Source organism: Zalophus californianus, chromosome 7 (genome assembly GCF_009762305.2).
Source record: "Zalophus californianus isolate mZalCal1 chromosome 7, mZalCal1.pri.v2, whole genome shotgun sequence".
Lineage (NCBI taxonomy): Eukaryota > Metazoa > Chordata > Mammalia > Carnivora > Otariidae > Zalophus > Zalophus californianus.
Genome location: NC_045601.1, coordinates 116258300 through 116285468, shown reverse-complemented (window position 1 = coordinate 116285468; position 27169 = coordinate 116258300). Strand labels below are relative to the sequence as shown.

Sequence of the window (27169 nt, the reverse complement as noted above, 5' to 3'; positions counted from 1 at the left end):
AAAATGGTGGCCCCTCTAGAGCCTTCCCCTCATCATTTCAAATCCCTGTGGCTTCCTGGCTGCCCACCAGCCCCTGCCCCACCCCCCACCTGCTCCCAGGAGCCCCATCAGCTCTAACCCTCTCCCTCCCCCAACCTCTCCTTGGCTATCACCATCTCCCTCTTCTTAGAGCCTTCCTGCCACTACAAGGCCTTGTAAAATCCAGATGATTCCTTCCCAGTACCACCATTAAGCGATCCTGCATCCTCCCCGCCCCTACTTCAGGATAAATGGGAGTGGAAGATATCCTCCTTTGCTTTCTCCTGGGTCTCTTGGTCCAGATCTTTCCTTCAGGCTCTTGGCCCCTGAGCTTCCTTGCCAAACTTTCCAGTCAGTTGTCCTGGTGACCCACTGCACAGAGGAGAGGCTCTGACTGGGGCTCTGGACAGGACCCTCAGGGAGGTGCCATCTTGGTGAGGTCTTGAAACGTGACCCAGGTTTCAACAGATGGAGAGTGGAACAGCATTCCAGGCTGAGCGGATGGCACAAGTAAAGGCCGGCAGTGGGGGGGAGAGCAGGTTCGGTCAGGGAACAGGGAAGTGGGCCGCGCTGGTGGGGTGATGCCTGCGGGGTTGGGAGGGAGAAACAGAGGGGCAGGAGGCCCCAGAGGGAGGGGAATCAGGGCCTTGAGACCATGCGAGGGAATGGGAGCTTGCTCAAGGCCGGAGGGTGGTTTATGGGGGAGGGCGGCCACTCCATCAGAAGCTGAAGACGAGGGGCGCCTGGGTGGCTCAGTTGGTTAAGCGACTGCCTTCGGCTCAGGTCATGATCCTGGGGTCCTGGGATCGAGTCCCACGTCGGGCTCCCGGCTCGGCGGGGAGCCTGCTTCTCCCTCTGACCCTCTCCCCTCTCTAATAAATAAATGAAGTCTTAAAAAAAAATGAACTGCTGAAAAAAAAAAAAAAGAAGTCGAAGATGACAGAGCCGCCCCTGGGCCCTCAGGAAGTGGTAGGACACCAGGACTGGGAAGAAAAGACACTTTACTTTTGAAGGGCATTGCCAAAGTCCCCTCCGTGGGGACTGTGGCAACTTCAGGCTACCTCCAGCGAGGCTGGAGAGACCTGCTTTGTTCATGGGGCTTCTGAACAAGGGTCCTCAAGCCCTGGGCTCGGAGACCCAACCAGGTATTGATCTTCCCCCAGCGGGTTTGGAGAGAAGCCTCACTCAAGCTTGGGGTCACTGAGGGCATTGCTCCAAAATCCCAGCCCCCCTGCCTCCCCCTTCCTTCCTGTCCTCCTGCCCGCCCGCCCCCCCTTCCATTACCCTTACCAGGCTCACAGCTCCAGCCTCTGCACTTCTCCCCAGGAAGCCCTGCCTGAACCCCACCCGCGCAGTGAGAGCCCCTTCTCTGTGTGCTGTTCCGTGTGGGCTTTGCTCCACCACCGCAACCATCTCTGTGTTTAAGGCAGGGCCCCATGAGCTGTAATCGATTTGGCGTAGGCGAGGCGCGTGCGGGGGGAGAGGTTCTTCCAGCTTCTAGGTGACCTTCTTTCCTCCTAGGCCCGAAATTCACTGGTAGCTACTCAGCCACCACTGCAGGTTTGCACCCTGCTGGTAAAATGGTCTATGTCTATGCTTCCTTTAAAAGAGGACATAGCCAGGGCGCCTGGGTGGCTCAGTCGCTTAAGCATCAGCCTTCAGCTCAGGTCATGATCCCAGGGTCCCGGGATCGAGTCCCACATCGGGCTCCCTGCTCAGCGGGGAGCCTGCTTCTCCCTCTGCCTGCCACTCCCCCTGCTTGTGCTCTCTCTCTCTCTCTCTCTCTCAAATAAGTAAATAAAATCTTAAAAAAAAAAATAAAAGGTGGACACAGCCTTCACAAGCAGGGTGTAAAGATTTGCGTGGAACAAGTGGTTGGAGTTCAGTTTCTCGACGCCAGATTGGGGTGGGGTACATCCAAGAACTCACAACCTACGGATAAGACTGATCTAGCGAGACCGACAGCATGTGACTGCTCCATGTTTCCTCATCATGAAGAGAGGTGAAAGACCCACGGGCACATCGTGAAAGGGAAGACAGAGGGAAGAGCCAGGGGAGCCAGAGCTCAGCACTGCGGTTCTGGGCTTGTCTGTTATTGCGGCATAACTGGGCCTATCCTGACAACTGCAGGATCAGATAGGAGAGCAGCCTCCATCTCCCTTTAGATAGACAAGGAGAGGTGGTCACAGAGACACAAGACAGCACTTTCAGCCTCTTCACACTCACCAGTCAATCATTCAGTGAGTATTTATTGAGCCTGAACTGTGTCAGACATGTTCCAGGCACTGAGAATACTAAGTAATGAACAAGGGTCGAAAGTCCTGCCCTCATGGAATCGACAGGCAGTGAATAAAAAAGCAACAGATACATGGAATGTTTTTACAGCACTTATGAAGAAAGAAAAAGCAACACCAGAAGATAGAGTTCTGGGAGTGTGTGCTATTTTAGATGGGGTGGTCAGGGGTGCCTTTCTGAGGAGAGGACATGTGAGTAGAGATTAGAAGGAAGTGGAACAGTGAACCATGTGGGTATCGGGGAAGAGAGTGGTCCAGGCAGCAGTGATAGCAGGTGCAAAGGTCCTGAGGTAGAGTCTGCTTAGCACTTAGCTGAAGCTGGGACCAAGACCGAGATCTCTCTGTCTCACTCTGCAGCAGCTAAGAAGGACAATATTGGACCAGGTTCGAGAGAAGCAAGTCAGGCAGGCTGCCCTGCCTCCTCCCTTTGCATTCCCCTAAAACCACAGCCCTGGCTGCCCCCTGCCAGCCCTGGCTGCCCTCCTTAGGTAACAGGTAGTCACATAAGCTGCTTCATGCCAGGAATCCAGAGCATGCCTTATTTGCAAACACCAGAATGCCTGACTGCCTGGAATGACTCTCCCCAACCTGGATGCTATGGGCCAGGAACCAGAGAGGGGCAGGTCCTGTCCCTGCCCACCCTTAGGCAGCCTCTTTAGTGTCCAGGTGTGGGAGAAAGGAGGAAACCTTACGGGTAGATGCCCCACCCCCAACCCCTGGGAGCAACTGGCTAATGAGGGCCCTGCAGAGGGCTTGGAGCTTGTGGCTATAGGCCCGGTGGAGGGTCACCAGGGGGGAATGCCCCAGGTGCTTCTAAAATGATGCGGCTCTGAGGCCAGCTGCCCAGGGAACGTGTACTCCCAGCAGGCCACCCAGGCTAGAGATGAACCATGAGGTTATGAGGCCAGGCTGCCTGGGCCTGAGTCCCGGCTCTGTCCCTCACTAGCTGTCCACCTTGGGCAGGTTAATCACCCTGTGGGTACCTCTCACCTACAAACTGGGGATGGTAATAACAGGGTTAGAGCGGGGCTAAATGAGATAATATGTAGCCCATGACAAGTGCTATGAAAGTGTCTTTTAAGTAAAAAAGAAAATGCTTAGTAAAGTGTATTTTAAAATCACTCTCTTCCGTGTAATTGTATTTAAAATGTTCAGTAAGAAAAGGGTTTGCCCCCTTTAAGAATAATCTGGGAAGAAACTGCTTTTATCAGCACAAAGTCAGTGATTAGGAACCAAAGCAAGAGTTGCCAATGGTTTAATTAGTTCCTCTTAGCATTAAAGCCAAGCCCTCAGGTCAGCACAGGTGGGAGTGATGGCCAGCTTGGGGAGAGCCAGAGCGCCCTAGTTTGGGGGCACCAGCTGCCAGTGACCCGCCACCTGAGCCTCAGCCAGCGGGCTGAACTGAGCTGACAGAGCCCAGGGCCTGTGGTCCAGAAGCTCAGCCTGTAGGCATCTGACCCTCAACAGCCAGGGAGGCCCCCGGTGAGGGGGACTGTGGGTGCCCAGGCCTTGAAGCTGGGTGACAGAATAAAATACAAGTGTATCGAGAGAATGAACAGTCTGGTGATAAGAAGAGGAGTACCTCAACAAGCCACCCGAGCCGGGCCTCCATTATCTGTTCAAACTTTCTGGACAGATTTCATCTTTGTTTTTCCAGCTCTTTGATTACTAAAGCACTTTTAGTTTGCCCTTAATAGGAAAAAAGCAGGACTCGGCGGGGGGGGGGGGGGGGGGGGGGGGGTTGGGCCTGAGCCTGGTCCTTTCCAGTCTTATGTCTCCACTGGTGGCATCAGTCTTCCTTTGAGGCCTAAACAAGCACCAATATCATTAATTGAGCATCTACTAAGTGTCCTGCACTGTATATTCTTCACTCCTCACAACTGCTATTCCGCACCGAGGCCACACTGCCACTTCCACCTCACAGACAGGAAGACACTGGAAATGGCCACTCTGCAAATTGCCGAGCTCAGAGATCTCCCACGGAGCAGATTTTCCTCAAGAGCGGTGTTCAGTGATCAGGACTGTGGCTAGAGTCCCAACTGCCCCCTTCCCTCCTTAGATCTCTCCACATGACCCTCTCCCTCTCTCAGGGCCTCATCCCCGGGTGTCCCTCAGAAGGGCTGCAGCTGGGCACCAAACTCCCTTCAAGTGACTGTGGTCACAGGGATGGAAGTTAATTCCTGCCAAGTGCCAGAATGCAGCGGGGTTTAAAAAAGAATTCAGGAAGCCAAGAGAAATTAAGGAAGACATTCATAAATGGATAGATACACCATGCTCCTGGACTGGAAGACTCCATATGGGTAGTGTCGATTCTCCCCAGAATTATCTGTAGATTCAGCACAAGCCCAGTCAAAGGCCCATTTCTATGGAAATCGACCAGCCTATTGTAAAATGTGTATGAAAATGCAAAAGACCTAGGGGCACCTGGGTGGCTCAGTTGGTTAAGCGACTGCCTTCGGCTCAGGTCATGATCTTGGAGTCCCAGGATCGAGTCCCGCATCAGGCTCCCTGCTCAGCAGGGAGTCTGCTTCTCCCTCTGCCCCTCCCCCCTCTCATGTGCTCTCTCTCTCTCTCAAATAAATAAAAAAATCTTTAAAAAAATGCAAAAGACCTAAAATAACCAAGACAATCAGGAAGAAGAACAAAGATGAATGGCTTAAACAAACTGATTTCAAAACTTTCTATAAAGCTATGGCAATTAAGACAGTGATATTTGTTTAAGGGTAGACAAAGAGACTAATATAATAGAGAGAATCCAAAAATAGATCCACACATACATGGTCAACTGCTTTATCACAAGGGCACTGAAAGGGAGCAGAATATATGACCCCAAAATATGCCATTTTGGCATGTAGGTTATATTGAACTGAAAGCAATCAAGACACAGCAGACTCAAGAAAAACTTGTATTTCTCCCTTAACTACCTGAAAGAATTTGATAGGGAGCCTGACTCAGAGAGCTATTCCCAGAGATAACTTTTATCTGAAGGGCCTACTTCTATGGCAGGGTAAACATCTAATTACCAAACTTCTGCTTTTCTTATTGCCCTGTGAATTACCCTCCTCCCCTGTGAAGCTCCAGGGCCCTATCCCATTCCTTAGCTCAGAATAGCCTATAAAACCTCAACTCACTGACTTGTCCTTGGGGCTCGTATTTTTATGGGACTCCCATATGTACAAAATTTAATTTGTTTTTTTTTTTAAGATTTTATTTATTTATTTATTTGGTGGGGAGAGAGAGAAAGCATGAGCAGGGGGAGGGGCAGAAGGAAAGGAAGAAGCAGACCTCCCACTGAGCAGGGAGCCCCATGCGGGGCTCAATCCCAAGACGCTGAGATCATGACCTGAGCTGAAGGCAGACACTTAACTGACTGAGCCACCCAGGCGACCCAATTTGTTTTTCTCTTGTTAATCTGTCCTATTTCAATTTAATTATTAGACCAGCCAAAGAACCTACAAGGGTAGAGAGAAAAGTTTTCCTCCCCAGTGACACCATTGCAAGTCAGTGGAGAAAGGACTGTCTTTTCAATAAGTGGTGCTGGACCAGTTGGCTCAACTGGATCATATGGGGGAACAAAGCTTGACTCCTACATCATTCTATAAACAAAAACTAATTCTAAATGGATCATAGATCTAAATGTGAAGAGTAAAATAATAAAACTTCCAGGTAAAAATACGAGAATATTTGCATGACCTTGGGATAGGCAAAGATATCTTACCCATAACCACAAAAGCACTAACCAGAAAAGAAACAATGGGTTTCATTGAAATTTGAAACATCTGTTCATAGAAAGACAACCATTAGGGGGCCCCTGGGTGGCTCAGTCTGTTAAACAATGAACTCTTGGTCTCTGCTCAGGTCATGAACTTATGGGTCCCAAGACTGAGCCCCTCGTCGGACTCCACGCTCATCAGGGAGTCTGCTTGGGGTTCTCTCCATCTGCCCTTCTCCCCACTCGCTCTCTCTCACCCTCTCTCTGTCTCTCTAAAATAAATAAATAAATGTCTCTAAAAAAAAAAAAAGACAACATGAGGAAAGTGAAAAGGCAAGCCGCAGAGCAGAAGAAGCCACCTACTCATACACATATCTGACAACTCACATCCAGAACATATAAAGAGCTCCCACAAATCAAAAAGAAAAAGACAACCCAATTAAAAATGGGCAAAAGACTTTGCCAGGCACCTCAGAAAGAAGATATCCAAATATTCAGTAAACTGTGAGAGAGTGCTCAATATCACTAATTGCCAGGGAAATTTGAATTAAAACCAAAATGAGATACCACCGTACACCCACAAGAATGGCTAAGATGAAGAAAAAAAAAAAAAAAATCTGACAACACCAAGCATTGGTGAGAATGCGGAGCAACTAAACCTCTCACACACTGCTGGGAAGAATGGAAACTGGTACGGCCACTTTGAAGAATTATTTGGCTCCATCTCCTAAACCTAAACACATGTCAAACTTAAGACCAAGCAGTTCCATTCCAAGGCATTTACTGGAGAAAAATAAAAATGTATGTTTACAAAAAGGCATATGCAAGAATGTCCACATTCGGGAGGGGGAAGAATAGACAGTTGTGGTATTATCATTTGATGGAGTACTACACGGCAAAGAAAAGGAACAAATGTCTGATGTCTATGACAACAGGGATGGGTCTCATGGATATTATACTGGTTGGAATAATGCAGACACAAAAGAGTACATACCGTACAATTCCATTCATTGGAAGTTCAAAACCAAGCAAAACTAACCTATGGTAACAGAACAGTGGAGGTTAGTTATTGGCTAGGAGGGTGTGTGAGGGACCCCTATGAAGTTCTGGAAAAGGTCTATGATTTGATTTGAGTAACAGTGATGTGGGCGTATACATGTGTAAAAATTCATCAGGCTGTAGACTTTTTTTTTTTGCCCCTCCCCTCCTCAGCTCTAGGCTTAATATTTGTGCACTTGACTGTAAGTCTGTTTTACCGCAATTTTAAAACGAATAAAAAGAAAGAACAGTGATGGATGCGAGGGCTCCCAGGGGTTCAGGCTCTCTCCCCGCAAGAGCCCCAAGTCCCAGGAAAACCCCGGAAACCTGAAAGGGGATGAAGTGTAGGCCTTTGATGAACTGAGTCCTTGGCCCTGCCCTTGGGCCCTTCCTCTGTCTACCTCTCATTCCCAGCCCATAAAAAATGGTGAAAGACTTTGAAATGGGGGGAAACCTCTCACTATCCTGTCTATTGTGCAGCCTGGGGTTATGATTCTATAGGGTCCTCTGCCTTTCATTGCCCTGGAACAGTGTGTACAACCCTGTAAGTTGTACTAAACTGATGCTAAAGCAAATTATTTTTTCCATAGAAATGCAGATGACTTTTGTGTGGTAGGGGTGCAGATGATTATTGACCCATGGCTATTGACCAGGTTCTCATCTATTCACTTCCCGGTGTCCTGTATATGGATCCTTGGATTCTCCTTTGAACCGGTTGTAACATCTTACTGGTTTCCACTAAGTCTTTCATATGTGTTTATTATTTGTATGAAAGCCATGATTTTTTAATGCTCTCTTGCTCCAATTCCCTCTCCACCCCCCGCTTCCTCTGGGTGAAAATCTTGGCCTCTCTTCATCTCCCACATGAGTTCAGGCCTGGGTTTCCTGGAGTCTCTGATTTTTCAAATCCACCCACATTTGTTCAACACTTGGTGTTGGCTGGGCTCTGCAGACATACAAGAGAGGGGTACCCAGTTCTGCCCTTCCAAGCCAGGAGGGAAGACCTAACCAGTTTACAAGAGTTTCCTGGACCTCGTTTGGTCCTTGTAATGACCCTTCAAGGCATTGATCTTTTTTTTTTAAGGTTTTATTTATTTATTTGAGAGAGAGAGAGAGAATGCACACAAGCCAGGGGAGGGGCAGAGAAGCAGACTCCCTGCTGAGCAGGGAGCCCTATGTGTGACTCGATCCCAGGACCCTGGAAACATGACCTGAGCCGAAGGCAGACGCTTAACAGACTGACCCACCCAGGCGCCTGGCAGTGATCATTATTACTAATGTTGTTATTCGCATCTCCACTTTACTGGTAGAAAAACTAAGACCCAGAGAAGTGAACTAGCTGACTCAAGAGTGGAGCCAGGCCTCAAAGCCAGGACCTCAAATTCATTAGAACCACTGAGTGTTTAAATATCTATTTCACATAGGCCAGCAACTCCCCGCTCCTCCGCTGGAAACCACTGAGAGCCTGAGGCTCCCCTGCCCATCTCAACAGCTTTGTCCCCCCACCCCGCCCCAGACAGCCTGGTCCCATGATGGGCACCAGAGGGAAGAAGTGGGCTGGAGAGGAGGCAACTAGGGCACAGGGGAGACTCACCCAGCTTCTGGTGAGAGGGGCTGGGCGCGCGTGCGTGCGTGCGTGTGTTTAAAAGGGACGATCTTTCTGTTAAGACAAGGCCTGGAGGACCCACTCACTGAGGTGAAAGCCTGAGGGAGCTCTGGCCAGCCTGGGGAGGCCGTGAGACCGGAAAACCTTCCTGAGCCTTCAAAGGCATTTTTTTCCAAAAGGGAAACCGGGCTGTTGCCATGCCAGGCTGAGCCACGCAAAATCAATGGTGCTTGCTAATGAGGAGCTGCTGTCACCAGGAGCGCTGATCAGAACACCCCACATCCCTCCAGTTCCAGAATCTGTTTTGTCCAAAACCCAGGCCAGCCCCATCATCCTGCCTCCCAGTCCCACTCGTCCACTAAGGGTCTCTCTGGAGACCAGAGCAGTGGCAAGAGGCATCAGAGGTAGCGAGAGGGCTTGCGGGCGGAAATGAGGGAACACAGGAGCTGAGGATCAGGGAGGCCAGAGGCCGGGGAGTGGCCATGGACTGGTAACAAAGAGCTGACCTCCATGCCCACGCTGGTGTGCTAATCCCCAAAGACTAAACACGGAAGGAAACCACCAAAGACTTTTGCAGGAGGCCCGTTGATCTGGGGCTGGGGCAGCTCTCAGAGGACAGAGAGAAAAGGAGGGACAGGGCTGGGGCCAGGGCCTCTCTCTCCCATAAAACCCATGGTCTAAGGTTTGAAGAATCCAAGCTGACACTCCTTGAAGACTTAGTGTATGTCACCCCTGTTCTAAAATTTTCTATAGTTGGTTGGGTTACTCCCTACAACAGCGCTATGGGGTCAGTAAAATGATTCTCTTCGGTTACCAGATGAGCTAAGGGAGGCACAGAGATGTGAACATTCCGAAGCCCACACAGCAGTAAGTGGGGAAGACAGGATTCAGACCCAAGCAGCCAAGCTAGCATGTTCTCCAATATCCACCACGGTAGAATGTGGGGTCCCTCTTTCATCACTGAGAATTCCACGCATATTAAAGGGCACGCCATTGTCAGGCTGGCAGCGCGCCACAGTCTACTGCAGAAAGAGCTCCAGCCCTAGATAGATCGCAGTGTAGGGGCTCCCCGATGCTGCTGCGGGGTTGTCTCCCACCAAGCATGTAAACAGGCACAGTGTGTCTCCCCAAAGCAGCTCAGGGTTGAAAATATATTTGTCTGCCATCAGAAGCATGGTTCCTCCTCCTCCACACCCTCACCCCAATCTTGCACGGAAGGAATCAGTATTGCTCTTACAGAGGAGGAAATGAATGAGGACCAGAGGGGGAAGTGATCTGCCCCAAGGTCTCGGAGCTAGAGGGGGCAAGGGAATGTGAACCCGGCACATGATGGATGCAGCAGCTCAGAGGCAAAGCTGCCGGGTTCCTAGAGCTAGGCAATTATCGCAGCTGGCTGAGCAGGTGGTGGTGGGTTGAAATCAAGTTTTGGGGTGCAGTTCAATCGATGAACCAGCCACCTCCTGCAGACACACACACACACACACACACACGCACACTTGGAAGAGGTTGCGTGGTGGGTGCAGGTGAGCTAACCCGCGCGAGTGTGGAGGAGCCAGGACAGCGGGGGTGGGGTCGGGGCGCCGGAAGGATGTGGGGGAGCAGAGGGGCTGGCTGGAGCCGAGGTGGGTGCGGCTGCTACCGCGGTCTCCATGGCGATGCGGGGGCGGGGTTGGGGGAGAAGGAGAGAGGCCTCTGAGCATTGATCTTGCTCCAGTCAGATTCAATCCCGAGTGAAAATGGATTTTTTAATGCCTCTATTAGCTGCTTTGCAAACGCAAATTGAGTTCAGGAGAGACGGAGGCCGCCATCAGAAGACAATTGGCGTCTGAGGCTCTGGGCGACAAGAAGCGCCACAGCATGGGGTACCCTCAAGCCTGAGTTTAGCCTCGATGGGGGAAGGGGGTACTCTGGGGGCCCTCACCCCCCTCCAGGCCCCAGGGTACTGGGGATTTAGCGCGAGCCTTGAGCCCGCGCGTCTACAGAAACTAGCAAATTGCCGCCCCAGAGGAAAGCCAGTCCCCGGGAAGGGCACAATCCAGGAAGGCTTCCTGGATGAGGCAGGATTCTAAGGGGCCTTTGAAGACACACACTCAACCCATCCCGGGGTCAGGTAAAAAATAATGCCCAGCAAGCTTTGACTGAGCGCTCTACAATTTATAAAACGCTCCCTCACTTGCTTTTAGTGGAATTGTCTTGAGGACTGCGGAGTGCGGATGTGCGAGCCCATTTTGAAGTTAAGGAAATCTGGGTTGGGGAAGCATGTTGCCAAGATCACTTGGGTAGGGCCAAAACTAGACTCCCCTATCCCTGTTTTGTGAGACGCGCCTCTCTGCGAGCGAAAGGAGCTGCAGGAGCCGGCCTGGGCCAGCGGGCCTGGGGACAGGGGTCCTGATTGGCGGGGCTGCGGGCCTTTCAATCAGCTTTCTAGAGAGGCTTAGGAGGGGGCTGGAGGAGGCAGGAAGCGGCAGGGAGAGATGGAGGGTGCAGGTCAGAGACACAATTACTTCTCTCTATTGTTATTCGCTGTGTAGGGAGCCTTCTTTGCATATGCAAATGAGTTCATCCTCCTACAATTACACAGTAATCAGAAGCAAATAACCTTCTTGCTGTTTACTTTCAACGTCCTTAATTAATCTGGTTATTAGACGATTAATGAAGCTTGTTTGGTGAGAAATTCATAGCAAGAATAGAGAAGGGTGTGTGTGTGTGTGTGTGTGTGTGTGGAAGGGCAGAAGACGCTGCATTTATCCAGAAATAGAGGCAGTTCCTGAGTTTCCCCTCAACCTTCTGAGCCTCTCTCCTGCTCCCCCCTCACCCCTAGCTTCCCGAGCACACTCCACCACCACCTCTCCCCCAACCCACCATTCTCATCCTTCCTCCACCACCTTTGTGGATTGGAAAGATGAACAACACCCCCCCTCAACCCTCCCCCCCCCCCCCCCCCGTCTCTGATGTCCTCCAGAGTCTCTTGAAGGTATTGACCCCAAATAGGCCTGGAGGAGGGGCAGTCAATTCCCAGAGCCATTCCAGATACCCCCAACTCATACTCCTGTTCACTGCCCTCTCTGGGCTGTGTCCAAAGGTGGCCCTCCCCCTTCTCCTGGCAGAAATAACCTCCTGCAGCCTGTGGACCAGGCCTCTGCCCAGAGGTGACTGAGTGAGCCCCCCACACACCCACACCCTGGGCTGTGCAACCACCAGGCCCTGGCTAAGGGGATACTGAGATTAGATGTCTTTTAATATTTGAACCGTCACAGTCTGAGGCCCCACCCCTCATGCAGGCAGCAGTTGGGCATTCCTCATGAGGTACCCTTCCCCAGGTGATTGCCCGGCTTCCCAAGGCCAAGTGTTCATGCTCTTCCATTCCATCCTGGGCCGTTTGTGATCTGACTTTTCCTGTTTGGATGCTTTTAAGGTCTTCTCTTTGGAGTTCTGCAGTTTCATCACAATGTTTCTAAGTCTGGGTTTCTCCTTATTTACTCTGCTTGAATTCTTAATGCTTCCTTCCCAGCATTTGTCTTTTTTTTTTTTTTTATCATTTCTGGAAAAATCTCTCATCAACATATTGTTAAAATTGCCTCCCCCAGTTCTCTCAGCTATCTCTGCAGGAATTCCTAGATGATATTTGTTAAATTCCTCATTCTATATCCCATGTCTTTTTCCCACTTGTTCATATTCTCTGTGTGCTGCGTTATGGCCAATTATTTCTTCAAATCTATTTTCCAGTTCACTAACTATCTCTTCAACGGTATCTAATTTGTTGTTTAACCAAACATTGGGTTTAAATTTCAACATTACCACTTTCATTTCTGAGTCTTTGTTCATTGTCATATTTGCCTGGTTTTCCTGGTAGCATCTTTATTTCTCTAAACATTTTAAACAAGCAATTTTTTTTAATATCCCGGATCTGATCATCTAGATATCTTAAGTTTTGAAGGCTAATTCTACCATTTGTTGTTTTCACCGACTCACTCATGAGATTCCTCATGTGCTTTGTAATTTTGTATTGTAAACTCAAGCTTGGTTGAGCTCTATCCCTGAGAACACTTACAGCAGGAGTCAAGGGTGTATCTCTCCAGGGAGAATTAACTTCTGCTTCTGCCAGGTGCCTCAGGTACTACCAACATACTTGGGGTTAATTTCACCACTTGGGAGTTTCCTGGAACACATAGGTAATGCAAATGTTTACCCTAAACCCCTGTGTGTGGGGGCATATTGTTACAAATGTAAAGGCTTTTCTTTCTACCTGGAGCACATGCTGAAATAGACAATTATCCTTACCATTTCTCTTTGCCACTGGATGGACTTTTTCTTCTCTATCCTTTCACCCAAAGTGCAGCCTTTGAAAGCCCGGGTTTTTCACAGAGGTCTCAGTTACAACTCCTCACCATGAGAGCCCACAGCTTGTTTCCTTCTTCTTCTAGACCTTTATTTCTGGACCTGGACAACTTTGTTCCCTCAGGAGACATTTCTGGTTGTCACCACTGGAGGAGAGAGTTGCTATTGATATCTCTTGGGTAGAGGCCAAGGTTGCTGCCAAACATCCTACAATGCACAGGACAGGTCCCGTCCCAACAAAAAAATAATTCTGCCCAAAATGTCAACAGTGCTGCTATTGAGAAACTCTGATCTAGATCATGAAGATATATATGCAAATGACCTGAGGACTCCCTGCAGCTTTGGAGCTCCCTAACACCCAGGCTTCCAGGACCCTCTTTATGTTTGACACTCTAAAGCTTTTCCATTCATTCATTCATTTGAAAGGATAGTTGTCTGTTTTCGGGAGTATTTCTGGGTGTCCTGTATATCCACTTGTCACCCTGTCTGCATCCACCTCTCTAACATTTGCTGCTCCAGCTCACCTCTCGTTGTCTGGTAACCACCTTCTCTATTTCTCCCCCTCTCCCTGCGCCTGTGTGTACCTGGAAGCCCCAAGAATGTTACTGAAGGCTTGGGAGACCATCAAGAGAGTCCTGAGAAGGTGTGACATGCCCTCCAGCAGCAGTGACTCTTGGGGCTCACAAACCCCTAAATCCTACCCTCGTGGCCCCTGCCTGATTCCATAAGGCTGAGGCCTGATTCCTATGACCTCCCCATTCCCCAGATCTCCAGGTCTCTTCACTTCCCTGACCCACGAGAGTGCCCTTTGCTCCTCCCGGCCCCAGGCCCAAGCAGTTCCCACAGCAGGGATATTCATCCTGTTCTTGGAGTCTGTGTTGGCCTTATCCACTCTGGTGTCTGGCACCTGGCCCACAGGAGGCGCTCAGTATGGACTTGTCGAATGGATGGATGGACGGATGGACGGATGGATGGATGGGGCCTGGTTTCTGGGCCCAGACAAGGCAGCCATAGTAACTGCACATAGATTTCCCATTGTCTGGATTATTCAACTTCAACGTGACACTGTGTTGCAAAAGCCACAGTTTAGCTGAGTTCCCCAAACACACATTTAGGGAAAATGGCTCTCTAATGCTTTGAGGGCACAGCCAGGCTAGAAACACTCCCAATTTACACAACTTAGTGCACTTAACCTCGTAAACTGCAACATCCGCACTCCAATTTGTGGTGACTTTATAGTTTCCTCCGAGAACAAATAGGGGTGGGCTCTCGCTTGTTTGTAACCACAGGGCCCAGTCTGGGATGAAGAGAAAGCGAATGAAGCCTGTTCCGAAGCCGTTAGTTCTCCACCTCCAAAAACCCAAACTGCACGCAACCAGCCTCTTCCTGAAACAAAACAAGGTCTTTGTTGCCCCAGCAGTGCCTGGAATTCCAAGGTCATTCCCGCCATTCAGTCATTCAACAGATATTTCCAGAACATCTTCCATGGTTAGGCACTCTTTTGGGCATTAGAAGGTTCTTAGAAAACAAAGTAGAGTCCCTGCCCACTCAGCGCTTTTGTCCCCTCCCCCGCCAGGGAAGAGAGAAAATCAGTATATATGTGATGCCAGGGAGTGACAAGGTCCAGGAGGAAAAATGAAGTGGGGTGACCAGCAGTGATGGATGTGCTGTTGAGGGCCAATCTGGAAACACTTCTTTCTGAAGACAACTTAGTTCAGTGAAGCTCACCGGAATTAGGTGGAAGAAGGTTCCATGGTGAAAGAGCAGTACCTGAAACACTGGGAAGAGTGAAAAAGGGGAGGGAAGGGAGGGAGGGAGGAAGGAAGGAAGGAGGGAAATGAGGCAGGAGAAGCACCTAGGGCCCACTTCCTGAGTCTCCCAGACTTGGCCAGAGGTCCAAGGGGGAAACCTGGAGGTTTTTAAGCAGGAGTGGGAAAGAATATGATTTATGTTTTCCCAACACCCCTTTGGCCGCAGCTTGTGGAACAGAGTTAGGGGGTAAGAGCTGAAGCTGAGGGCCATTTAGGAGGACGTCTGAATGACCCAGGCCAAGGATCATGGAGGTTTGCACCCGATGAGAAGCAGTTGGATTCTGAGACATCCTAAAGGCGAGCCAACAGGATTTGCTGACATATTAGATGAAGGGTGGGGATTAGGGGTCAAGACTGAGCCCAAGGCTTCTGACCATGAGGATGGTGGGGTCTTTTATCGAGAGAGGAGAGGAGGGAGGGACAGGTTGATGGGTGCTCAAAAGTCTGGATCTGCACATGCTAAGGTGGAGGTACCTGGTAATGGGGTTCAGGACACACTACCCCAGAATACGGCATCATGCATACTGAATGTTTTACACTGAATGTTTTTGAGAAAACAACTCTCTCCTGTGAAACAGGTCATAAAACCCTCAGGTGAGAGGTACCTTCCCTACACCTGGAGGAAAGGAGCTTCCTTATCTCTGAAGACAAAGCAGTGATGAGAAGAATCCCAACAAACAAGCCTAATCCCAACAAACAAGCCTATTACATTCCTGTGGTTTGCTGCGCTTCCCTCGCACTCTCTAACCCATCCTATTTCTACAGGACTGTCTACTCTTCATTAAACCTAGCAGAAAAATACTCAGGTCTAACTGTCTCTTTGGGTCTTCCTTTCCTTTTTTAAGATTTCATATTTATTTGAGAGAGAGGGAGGGAGGGAGGGAGAGCACAGAGGGAGAGGGAGAAGCAGACTCCCCACTAAGCAGGGAGCCCAATGCGGGGTTCGATCCCAGGACCCTGAGATCATGATCTGAGATGAAGGCAGATGCTTAACCAACTGAGCCACCCAGGTGCCCAGGGTCTTCATTTCCTTATGAAGTCTCCTGTATCATGTAAAACTTACATTAAGTAAATTTGTATGCTTTTCTCCTGTTAATATGTCTTTGTTTTAATTTTCAGACCCAGCCAGGGACCCTAAGAGGGTGGAGGAAAACTTTTCCCTCCCTTATACTGGCAGAGCTGAGGAGCAGGCAGGGGACCACAGGGGTCGAGTTCACGTGCAAGAACAGAGCTAAAGATGCACATCTGGGAGTCAAAGTCACAGGACCTGATGAGAGCCCCTGGGAGGAAAACAGTTGGAGAAGCAAAGGAGGCTGTGGCCTGAGCCCTGGATGTACAAACAGTTCAGAAGTCATTAAAAGTGCATGTCAGGCCCCATCCTGGTTAAAGGCTTTCCAGAAGCCTTCTGACTGCATGGTACCAGGTCCTGAGCCTCTCTAGCCTCACTTCCTTCATACTCCCACCAAGTCATTCTGCACCAGACTCAGCCTCCTTGCCAGACGCCTTCCCACCCCAGTGCCTTTGCACACGCTGTTCCCTTTGCCTAAAAAGTTCTTCCCCCACACTTGTCCCCTGACTTTCTTTTTCTCTGAGTCTCCTCTCAAAGGCACCCTCCTCATAGAGGACTTCCCTGAATCTCCATCCTAATATAGACAGACACACACACACACACACACACACACACACACACACACACACCATTATTCTCTTTCATAGGACCCTGTTCTTTGCTTTCAGAGCACTTATTACTAACCCCCCGTAATTACTTATATATGAGTGTGATGATTTGAGAAATGTCTGCCCTTCTTCCCACACTTGACCATAAGCTCCATGAGACAAGGAACATTACCTCTCTTTCACCACGGTGTATGGTGAAATACATGTTGAATGATGAATGACTAGGGAGCAAAACCAAGCCCTGGTTGATCACTGCACTGCATTCTCAATATTGTACCAGACCTTTTACATAACCGACTGTGGCAGACATCACCACTGCTAACCAACATGTCCAGTTCTCTTCTCCTAACAGACACAGGGGATTACAAATCCTTGTCCCTTTGGAGTTATATGGGGTTATAGAATCTGCTCTGACCAATGCAATATGAGCAGAAAGGATTGCTTCATTTTCAGGTGGAAACATTTAAGAGCTGTTATGCAAATTTTGCACATGATCTTCTCCTGCTAAGAAAGCGTGTGTGGAGATGATGGACGAGCCTCCAGCATCTGCAGTCCCTGAGTCACTGTGATAGGAGCAGAGCCCTCTCCCCTTGACCTGCAAGCAAGGCACAGAATCTTTGTGCTTTTAAGTCCCTGAGAATTTGTAGTCGTTTGTTACATAGCATAATCTAGTCCACCTGACTGTCCCAGTGGGCTCACTGAATTCTCCTAACAGCCCCGTGATGCACTGTCCACTCCCACTTCTCAGAATCATTCAACCACCATGTATTGATTGAGTCCCCACTAGAAGGGGGCACTGGCCACACAAAGAGGAATAAGACATGGCCGGCCCCTGCGAAGCTTGTGGTCTTGGATACAGAAGTGGTCAAGGAAACACAAGAAAGTGGAGTGGAGTGGAGTGGAGTGGAGGCACAGCAAGTCTTTCCCAGAGGAAGAAATACCAAGGTAAAATCTTGACTTGATGGTGACCATTGTCCAAGCAAGTGCAGGTGGAGGTGGCAGAAGGAATGGCATCCCTGGTACAGGGACCAACATAGGCAACAGTTAAGACAAGGGTAGGAAAGTCAAAGCAGCATGATGGAGAATCAGCGACATATAGGTACATTAGTTTAAGAACATACTAAGCTGCTGTTACAGAGGCTGTAAAATATAATGGCTTGAAGACAGAAGTTGAGTTCTCCCACACAAATGGTCCAGAGCTGGCCCCTAGGCTGTAATGTGGCTCTGCCCCCTTAAGCTTGGCTCCGATCTCTGAGTCCAAGGTGGCTGCTCCAGCTCCTGCCATCACATCTGCATCCCATTCAGAGGGAAGGGGAAAGTGTTGGGTGGAGTGCATGCCCACTCCTTATAGAGACATAACCGAGAAACACAAGTTATCACTCTTCCGTTCCAGCAGCTCCACCATACAGTCATCCAATCCAGCCTCAGCCCCAACTCTTTCCCCTCAGCTACCCTCTGCATCCAACCAAGTTTCTCCCCTCGAGCTCCTCACTTTTCTCCAGGTCCTCACTTCTCAGCAGGCTCAAGGCAGTGGCCTCCACAGGTCTCCCAGCCTCCAGGCGAGGCCCTTCCAAACTATCATCCTTAGAATGCCCATCCCACTTCGCAGTTCTGCCCAGGTCACTCCCTCCTTGGAAGAAAGTCCAGGCCACTTGGTAGACCCTACAAGGCCCTCCTCCCCTCACCCTTGCCCACCTCTCCAGGTTCATCTCTCACCCCTACAGTGCTCATCCCCATCTTCTCAATGCCCCACTTGGCTCCTCCTCCCAAATATCATGTTATTTATCACCTCTGTCCCTTTGCTCATCCTTGAAATAGTCTTTCCTCTTTCCAGCTTACAGACCTCTCATCCTTCTGGGACTGGCTCAGGTGCTATCCTTCAGGAAATGGAGTCAGAGCCCCTGAGCTCCGGGTGCACGGACCTACCCTCCACTTCCCCTTTGGTTCCGAATTATTTCATCCAGCTCGTTGCTCCACATCTCCAGTAATTAGCAGCGAACCTGGGCACGTGGCAGTGCTCGAGAAACAACAGTAGGGAGAAAGGAATGGCGGGCAGAAGCCAGTTGTGGGTTTTAGAGAAGCAATGCAGATTGGAGGCTAAGGGCAAGCACCAGAGCTGGACCCCCTGGGTTCAAATCCCACCTCCACCACCTCCTGGCTGTGTGCACCTGAGCAAGTTATTTAACCTCTCTGAGACTCAGTGTCTCCAACTATAAAGCAGACAACGAATCCAGTACTCCCCTCACACAGTCTTTGCAAAGATGAAACGATCCGATGCGTGTTGGATTTAGAGTAGTACCTGGCACTGAGTTAGCCCTTCTTGTTGTTAGGCCAACATCACTGAGGAACCTCTAATAAAAATGAGCAGGGAATAGCGTGGGCCTATCTGCATCTTAGAAAGACAAGAGGATACTTCCACTTCCAACCAAGTTGAAGTAGCAGGGCCCAGATTTACCTTCCTGTCTGAAACAGCAACAAAATGCACGAAACACATGAAACCCTGGTTCTCAAACATTGGACATCAAGCAACAAATGACAGTGGTCCCTGAGACATGAGAACAATGAGGTGAGCCCTGCAATTGTCCCCCATATGCCCAGAGAGAGCTTCCAGGCTCTGGCCGGAGGAGAGGAGACCCAGGCAGAGCCTGGAGTTTCCTGCATTTGGGTAGACAGAGAGGCCAAGGTGGGTAGAGTTCACAGGTCAGAGGTCAGAGAGGAGACAGCTACATAGAGAGAATCCCAAAGAGTCCTCCCTCCAGAGCTCAGCTGGAGAACAATCATGTTCCAGCAGGAAGCAGGCTGAAGCTGTTTAGAGGGAACGATCCCTGGGATTACGCATGCCCCACCAGCCAGAGCAGGAAGCCTAGAGGTTTTGCTTCATAGTGGGGCAGAACGAGGCCTGACGAAATGCCGCTCCGGCCCTCCCTAACAAAGCTTGAAAGCAAGACCTAAAAAAATCGAACTGTTTCCAAGTAACTTAACCACATTCCGGAAAAGTTCAAGAATATTTATGTGTATACAAAAATAACCAGCACCTTATGAGATAAAATTCACATTATCTGGCATCCAGTATGGAATTCCTGGGTGGCTCAGTTGGTTAAGCGTCCAAGTCTTGATTTCGGCTCACGTCCTAATCTCAGGGTCCTGGGATTGAGCTCTGCACTCGAGAGGAAGTCTGCTTGAAGATCCTCTCTCTCCCTGTCCCTCTGCCCCTCCCCACGCTCACTCTCTTGCTCTCCCTTTCTCTCTAAAACAAATAAATAAATCTTAAAAAAAAATTATCAGGTACACAAAGAAGGATGAATATGCAGCTCATAATGAGAAGATCAATCAATCAATTGAAACCAACCCAGAAATGACATGGCATCAGTAGACAAGGATATTCAGTTATTGTAACTGTATTCCACATGTTCAGGAAGCCAGAGGAAAATGAACATTTAACTAGAAACATGTAAGGTATGAAAAAGACCCACTCAAACCTCTAGAGATGAAAGCTGCGTACTGAGATGAAAAATGCACTAGAAACAGTTAACAGCAGCTGGATACCCCAGGAAAAAAGTTAGTGAACTTGAAGACATAGTAATAAAAAGTCTACAAAATGAAAGAATAGAGCGTCACTGGACAACTTCGAGACCTAATACATGTGTATAGAAGTCCCCGAAGGAGAGAAGATAGACAGGATGGAAAGTTTCGAAGAAATAATGGCCAAAAAGTTCCCAAATATGAAAACCGTAAAAACCCACAGATCCCAGAAGCTCCTCAAAACCCAAGCATGAGAAACACGAAGAAATGCCATACCGAGGCACATCATAATCAAATTGCTTAAAACAGTGGTAAAGAGAAAAATCTTTAAAAGCAGCCAGAGGAAAGAGACACTGTATACGAAAGGACAAAGATCAGGATAAAGGCAGATTTCTCCCAGGAAAGACACAAGCCAGAAGGCAGGGAACCACATGTTTACGGAACCGAGATGAAGGCTGGAAGCTGGGGGAGCCGCGGGGAGCTGTCCCACCGTCCGGGGAGACAGGCGGTGAGGGCATGAAGTCCAGAGACGGCAGGGAGAACGGTGGAGACTTAGCCACCGACCCAAGGTGCGAAGTGGGGTGCAGCACAAGGGGCGGCGTTTTTGGCCCAGGAGGCTGCTGGATCACCAAAATGGGGAACGTGGGAGAGGAACACATTTAGGAGAGGCTATGGCTTCCTCTATGGATGATTCTGAGTGACTAGTAGGGTGCACAGAAGGAGGTTTGGTGGCTGAGAGAAAAATATAATTTTGGCAGTTGCCTGATGATACATTAGTCAGAACAGGAAAAGCTAGAACTTAGAAACAAATAAATCCTGAAATCTCAGCATTTTAACAAAAAAAGCTTATTTCTTATTCATACGAAGTTCACAGTGGGTTGACAGAGGATATGCTCTGACCAGTGATTGAGACCCAGGTGCCCTCCATCTTATATGCCACCATCTCAAACCGCAACGTCCGCGACTGCCACAGCAAAAGAGATGCCTGGCCCAGGAACACCTGCGCCTGCGCCCCTCCCAGAAGGGATGGGCGTGGTCGCCCCCACCGCTCATTGGTCAGAACTGTCACGTGACCTCGGCCCAACTGCAAGGGAGGCTGGGAAATGTGGAGGGAGGTTGCAGAGTATTGGGGAAGCGCTGAGGTGGCGAGGTTAGATGGGAGAGATCATGGAACTTTTGACGTAGAAGAGAGGAATGCGTGGACAGGGGCCTGGAGCCCCAGAGGGAGCCCCAGCATTTGAGGAGTGGGGGGAAGAAAAGCCCTAAACCACAGAGGAGGGTGAGCAGGGTCTTGGAGGGTAGGGCAGCCAAGGCTCCGGGGCAGGCACGAGGCCCGTCCTGACCTGCTGTGTGTCCTTTTGGAGGCTTGAGATCCTCTTCAGTAGATACTTACACCTCCATTTCGCAGATGCAGAGTCCCAGGGTCGGAGGACTGAGTTGTCTCAGGCGCCCGAGTCACAGGGACCTGGCAGAGACCAAAGCAGGGGTTCTTCCCTCCCAGCTCTGCTCCCTGCTTTCCCAAGAGCACCCGCAGGAGGGACAGTGTTTCCCAGCGAGAGGTTTACCGCGGCCCTCTGAAAACCGTGCCTCCCTAATGTCCTAGGTTGACCAGGAGGTCGGTGGGGAGGGTCTGTCCGGGGCCTCTCAGATCCTGATGAACTTCTTGACCCTCTGGGCCCCAGTTTCCTCTGCTGCTGCTGTTTCCCAGGTAAGCCCAGACAACACACTACGGTAGAGTGCAGGGCCGGCAGGCCCACCGCTTCGCCATCCTCCTTCCCTGCCCCGCAGTCTTAACAAAGCCTCCTCCCATCACACGGGGACAACCGAGACTGGGGATGCCAAAGCAAGGGCCTGATTTGCGTAGCAAGCCCCTCCCCCACCCCGTGGTGTGTGCACAGTTGCCATAGCAACATGCCCCAAAAGACTCTTCTTGGCAGTCACTTCCCTTTCCTGTACTGCTGGAATGCTGGCTCCCTACCCAGGCTCGAAGGGCTCAGAGCTTAAGCCCTCATTTTATGGATGAAGAAACTGAGGCCCAGAGAGGGGAAGGCAGCTTGCTCAAGGGTGCCCTGTGAGTTAGCAGCAGAACCTTACCCAGAATCCGGGTCTCCCCATTCCAACTCCAAGAGTGCCGGTCACCCTCGGGGGGGAGGGGGGTTTGGGGGTGGTCAGCTCCCTACCCTGGTGGTCACCAGCATGCTACATCCACGCTTACCTCATGCCTCTGGGGGAAAGACCTTGGGCAGCTACAATGAAGAAATGACCACTGGACTTTGGGTGGAGACTCAGAGATAGAAGCAAGCACTGGGGATTGTGGAGGTAGGGTTACAACTAAGTAGGTCCCCCTGGGTCTCCAGCCCAGCCCCTCCTGCCCAACTTCTTCATTCCACAAATATTTATTATATGCCTACAGGGTGTCAGGTACTGTTCTAGGCCCTGGGGGTTCAGCTGTGATCAAACTGACAAAAATCCCTGCCCTAGCAGGGCCGACAGTCTTGCGGGAGGATGAAGAAGATGAACAAACCACACAAACGTAATGTGATGTTGGGTTGATGTGGTGTTCAGGAAGTGGTGGAGGGACGACTTGCTACTTGAGTTAAGGTAATCTGCATGTTCTTTCACAACTTACCTGTCCCCTGTTCCACACCCCAGGGCAGCTGGTGTCTTGATAGCTGATTCCAATAAGATTGCCAACCAGTTGATGTGTTTTGGGCAAACACACCTTGGCCCATGAGCCTGAGGTTTCACCGGTAGAGGCATAGGTATCAGTTGGGAAGATGCTTGGGGGCAGTGGGCTCCCTGATGTGGGCAGCTGCCCTTCCCGTTCCTAGTGTGGCCTGCAGGCTGAGAGTCGGATTTCAGAGGCCCCGGAAGGATGGCCTGCCACCACTCGCCAGCATCAAAATACTGACCACAGGGTAGTTCCCGGTGCAGAAAGACAGCCCTTCAGCTCAGAGTGAGAAAGAACAGCAAGTCACAAGTGCCCCCAAGAGCAGATTCCAGATGCCAAGCTCTGTTAGCAGATCCCTTCTTGGGAGGGGAGTTTTATTTCACTTCCTGTGGAAATCTTCAAACATGTAACAGGAGGGTAGCATAAAGCACTCCCAGGTGCCTGTGTGCAGCTCAGGAAACCAACTCGAGGCCGTCTCTGGTTTTAGCCCCACCCTCTTCCTGCCCACTGGGATGCTCTGAAGGGAACTGAGGCTGCTTTTATACGGAAAGGGGAAGAACAGGAAGGCCCTCCCCACCAAACCTGGAAGAGGAGGACTGCAGAAGTGCCCGCGAGGCGAGCCAACAAGGAGGCAGTCTTGGACAGGCAGTACCCCGGATGGACCCTGAAGCCGAGGAGGCCAAGGGGTTGCTGCACCCAGAATGGGGGTCCTGGTTCTGCCAATGGGGTAGAGGAGCCTGGCGGAGGGAGCCAAGCCCCATTGCCTGCCCCAGTTCCACCTCTTTGTTTTCTTTCCCTCCTCTTCCCCCCCACCACACTCGCAATAAAAACATAATTACGGGCTTTATATAAAAAAAAAAAAAAAGGCAAATTATGGTGACATGCTTTAATTATCTGCCGAGCAATGGCGGGCTGAATTACACAGGCAGGGCCTTGGAGGTTACCTAAAAATAAAGCAAGAAGCCTCATTAAATGCTAATTGCTGCTTTTGCCAACCGAAGTGAGATTTGGGCACCATGTGCCATTCAGTGCCAGGCTGTCTGCCGGGAGGTCCGAGCCCTGGGAAGCTCAGAGTGCCAGGGCCAAGCCTGGCTGGGTACCCAGAGCAGTGCAGGGCAGGTGGTGGGGGCAGAGAGAAGCTCTAGATGCCAGGGAGAGCACCCCAGCTCCCCTAGATGTTGAGTTGGGGAGCTGGAAACCCCAGGCTGGGAGGAGGAAGCTGCAGGCCTCAGTGAGAGCATCTAAAGGAAAGGGCCCACGGCCTGTCCTCTGACCAGAGAGGAGCTGCACAGCCTTCTGGAAGCTCGGCATCTTTCTGTGGGCTCCCAAGGGCCCCTCCCTGGACCTGGAGGCTGAGATGGTGCAGAGGGAAACTGGCATGGTGCTAACAGGCCACTTTCTGGTCCCCTTTGCCTCTTCCTCCGGGGCCTGAGAAGGCAGTATAGAAAAGCAGACGTTGAGACATTGGAACTCCCCAGCTGAGGCTGGAAGAGACTCAAACTTGTAATCTGCCTCTCAAGCTGAGTCCCCAGGGACCTCGGCGTTCCACAGAGGTGGCCTGTGTGCCCTGCTGGCTTGGTAGCTTCGTGGCCTCCTGCCCAGGGCTGGTAGCAACCCAGTCTTGGCTTTTGGCCCCAAAAGCTCTTGAGTGGGTGTTGTTCCCTCTTGGCTGCAGAAACCCCAGGGTGCAGCACCACATCCGTCTTGTTCATTACTGCACATCTGGAGCCTGGCCCGTAGTAGGTACTTAATACCTGTTGGATGGATGGTTAAGAACAGGGTCTGACGGGGTGGCCAATTTGTCTAGTTTTTCCAGGACTTTCTTGGTTTTAGCACTGAAGGTCTGGCATCCCAGGAACTCTGCCACCCTTCCCCAAACCCCAGTCCCTGATAACCCTAGGCCTGAACACCACCTCCTCCCACACGCCCACGCCCCCCCCCCCCCACAGACACATTGCAACCACACCTGTTGGCTTTCCCACACACGGTTAGTTTTAAGCAGTGGTTCTCAGACTTGAGCTTGCCTCGCAGGGACCTGGAAGGCCTATAGAACAGATCGCAGGACCCGGCCCCCAGAGCTTCCCGTTCAGCAGGTCTGGGGTGGGGCCCGTAATTTGCTTTTCTAACAAGTTCCCAGCGCTGCTGATGCTGATTTAAAGAAAGGGTTCTGGTGCTGGGACAGCTTGAAAACCACTGATTTACCTGGCCCACTGGGCTACCTAGCCCACACCTGGGGAGCTGGTAAAATGTCTTCTCACCGGCCCCACCCACAGAGGAGGAGACTGCAGCCCTGGGGACCACCACTACTAGCACCTCTGGGCCTCTCCCTGGGAGCCTGGGGAGACCCCATCACCCCTCTTGCAGAGCCAAGGTCTCCGGGGGCCACTAGCCCTCTCTCCAGGGAACCAGAAACATTGCAAACCCACCCCCCATCTTACTGAAGTGTAAAACTCTGAAGGTACTCCTCATCCGTCCACTCTCCTGGGTGTCCCACATGAGCCCAGGGAATTAATAGCATGGCATAGGGAGCAAAGGGGAGCAGTCCTGGGTCTTCCCCACCCATGCCTCAGAACAGGTCCCACCCGGGCCCACCTGTGGGATCCCAGCCCAGGCTTCGCTGGCGGTGTCTTCGAGGTGATGGGTGGCACCCGCCCTCCTAGTCTGCTGCAGCCGGTCTGACTCCCAGAAGGCCTGGGGAGACTGGTGCCTCCTCTCTACCTCATGCCCATGGAGCCTACACACCTCTCCTCTCTTCACCTGACATAGCTGCTTAGAATTCACACCCCACCCGAGACTTCCCCACTTAACCCACCCTATTCCCATAATGATGTTGCTTTGGGATACTCAGCATTTCTGGGTTGTAGTAATATGCCGGGGGCGGTACCTCTCCCATCAGACTGGAAGCTCCCTGAGGGAGAGAGGCTGTGTTTCTCCCCTCAGACAGGGCAGTCCCTGAAGGTGGGGCTATGTCTCCTCCATCTGACTGGTACCCCCGAGGGCAGGGCCTGGGTGTCTCCTTCCCACCTGCCCCTTCTTAGAGTCGAGGCAGACTGGACTAGGCCAAGCCTCAGGAATACGTGATGGGTCTGAGGCTCACCAAGAGCCTCCCCTGGCTCTGGGTGCTGAGGGGAATAGAGGGGGCAGCACCCGCCTTGGAAAGAAGGTGATTCTCCCCACTGGAACCTAGAAGAGGGGCTCCATACATGTGGGGAGGGCAGCTGGGAAAGTCCTGGGTTGAGCATCCAACCCTCCTCCTAGCCTTGGGCCTTAGCATGGCAATCACCTTGAGAGGGAAACAGACCAGAGAAGGTGCCCACACTGGAGATGCCACACTCCCCTTCTCCATCCAAACCACCCCCACCACACGTGCACACGCACACACACATGCACGTGCGCACACATACCCGCACACATGCACACCACACACGCACACTTCCTTGGGAGCTTCTGGCAAACACTCCTGGTCTGACAACCTAGTTTTGCCTGATTAGGCTAGAGCACTGGGTAGAATCTATTCTGGGGTGCAGCCTTAGGAACCGTCCTGCAAAAGCAAGACAATGAGTGAGAAACACCCTTCCCTCTCCCTTCCCTTACAAATACTGAGTGTAAAGTAGGTGCTTTCCACACGCGCACAGTCTCACTGACCCTCCAGGGGACCAGATTTCCTGAACAGAGGTATGCGTGATGCCCGTCCTCTCCCAGGGGGGCACTACCAGCCCCACCTCTACATATACCCCCCCACACACACACCCAGTCCCAGCCTAGCTCCCACCCCGCCCGCTGGCCAGGGAGGGGGACAGGGGCCTGGGGGCGGGGCCAGGAAGCCTGGGCTGCAGCTGCTGCCTGTGGTCTCATTGTGTCCCCGGCTCTGTAATTCACCCCTGGCAGGGCCCAACCCCTAAACTGCTTCCTGCTCCCCACCTCCCAACCCGCCAAGGAAGCCAGCAGCTGTGAACACCACTTGCACACTTGCTGCCGGCCAGTGGCTGGCATCCTCACGGTGGGTGCTCTGTGGACTCCCCCCTCCCCCAACTTGGGCCGAGGCAGACACACTACACAGACAAGCATGCCTATGGAGGTGCCAGGAGCACACACACATGCAGCCAAAACAGACACTCACCCAGGGCTGGAGGAGCCACACACATACCTGTGTCGCGCCCCTGACTCACACGGACACACACCACACTCCAGGCTCCAGGACAGACACATATCATCCTAGCACCTGCAACCTGGAGACAGGCCAGGCAGGAGGGGAGGGCTGTGGGTGCTGGGAGCCCTGGAAGCCAATCTTTCAAGAGGAGAGGTTCCAGGCTGGACAGAGAAGGAGAGGCTCCGGTTATGGGGTGGGGGTCGGAGTCCCAGGTGTGAGGAATGTGAGGGGAGAGACAGGGCAGAAATGGTAACTGCCTTAGGGGCTGCAGGGCAGGGGACAGGAATAGAACATCCCCCTTCCTCAGGGGACCCCCAGGGGCTGATTTCTGG

At 51.2% G+C, this 27169-nt stretch overlaps 1 long non-coding RNA gene across 1 annotated transcript; it reads left to right on the top strand.

Annotated features, from left to right (window-relative positions):
- The first annotated feature begins 21147 nt into the window (after nt 1-21147).
- LOC113927667 lies at nt 21148-23590 on the top strand. The gene is made up of 4 exons (XR_003521700.2): nt 21148-21295; nt 21620-21724; nt 22501-22617; nt 23175-23590. It is a non-coding gene; the product is annotated as an uncharacterized LOC113927667 (long non-coding RNA).
- Nucleotides 23591-27169: the final 3579 nt, after the last annotated feature.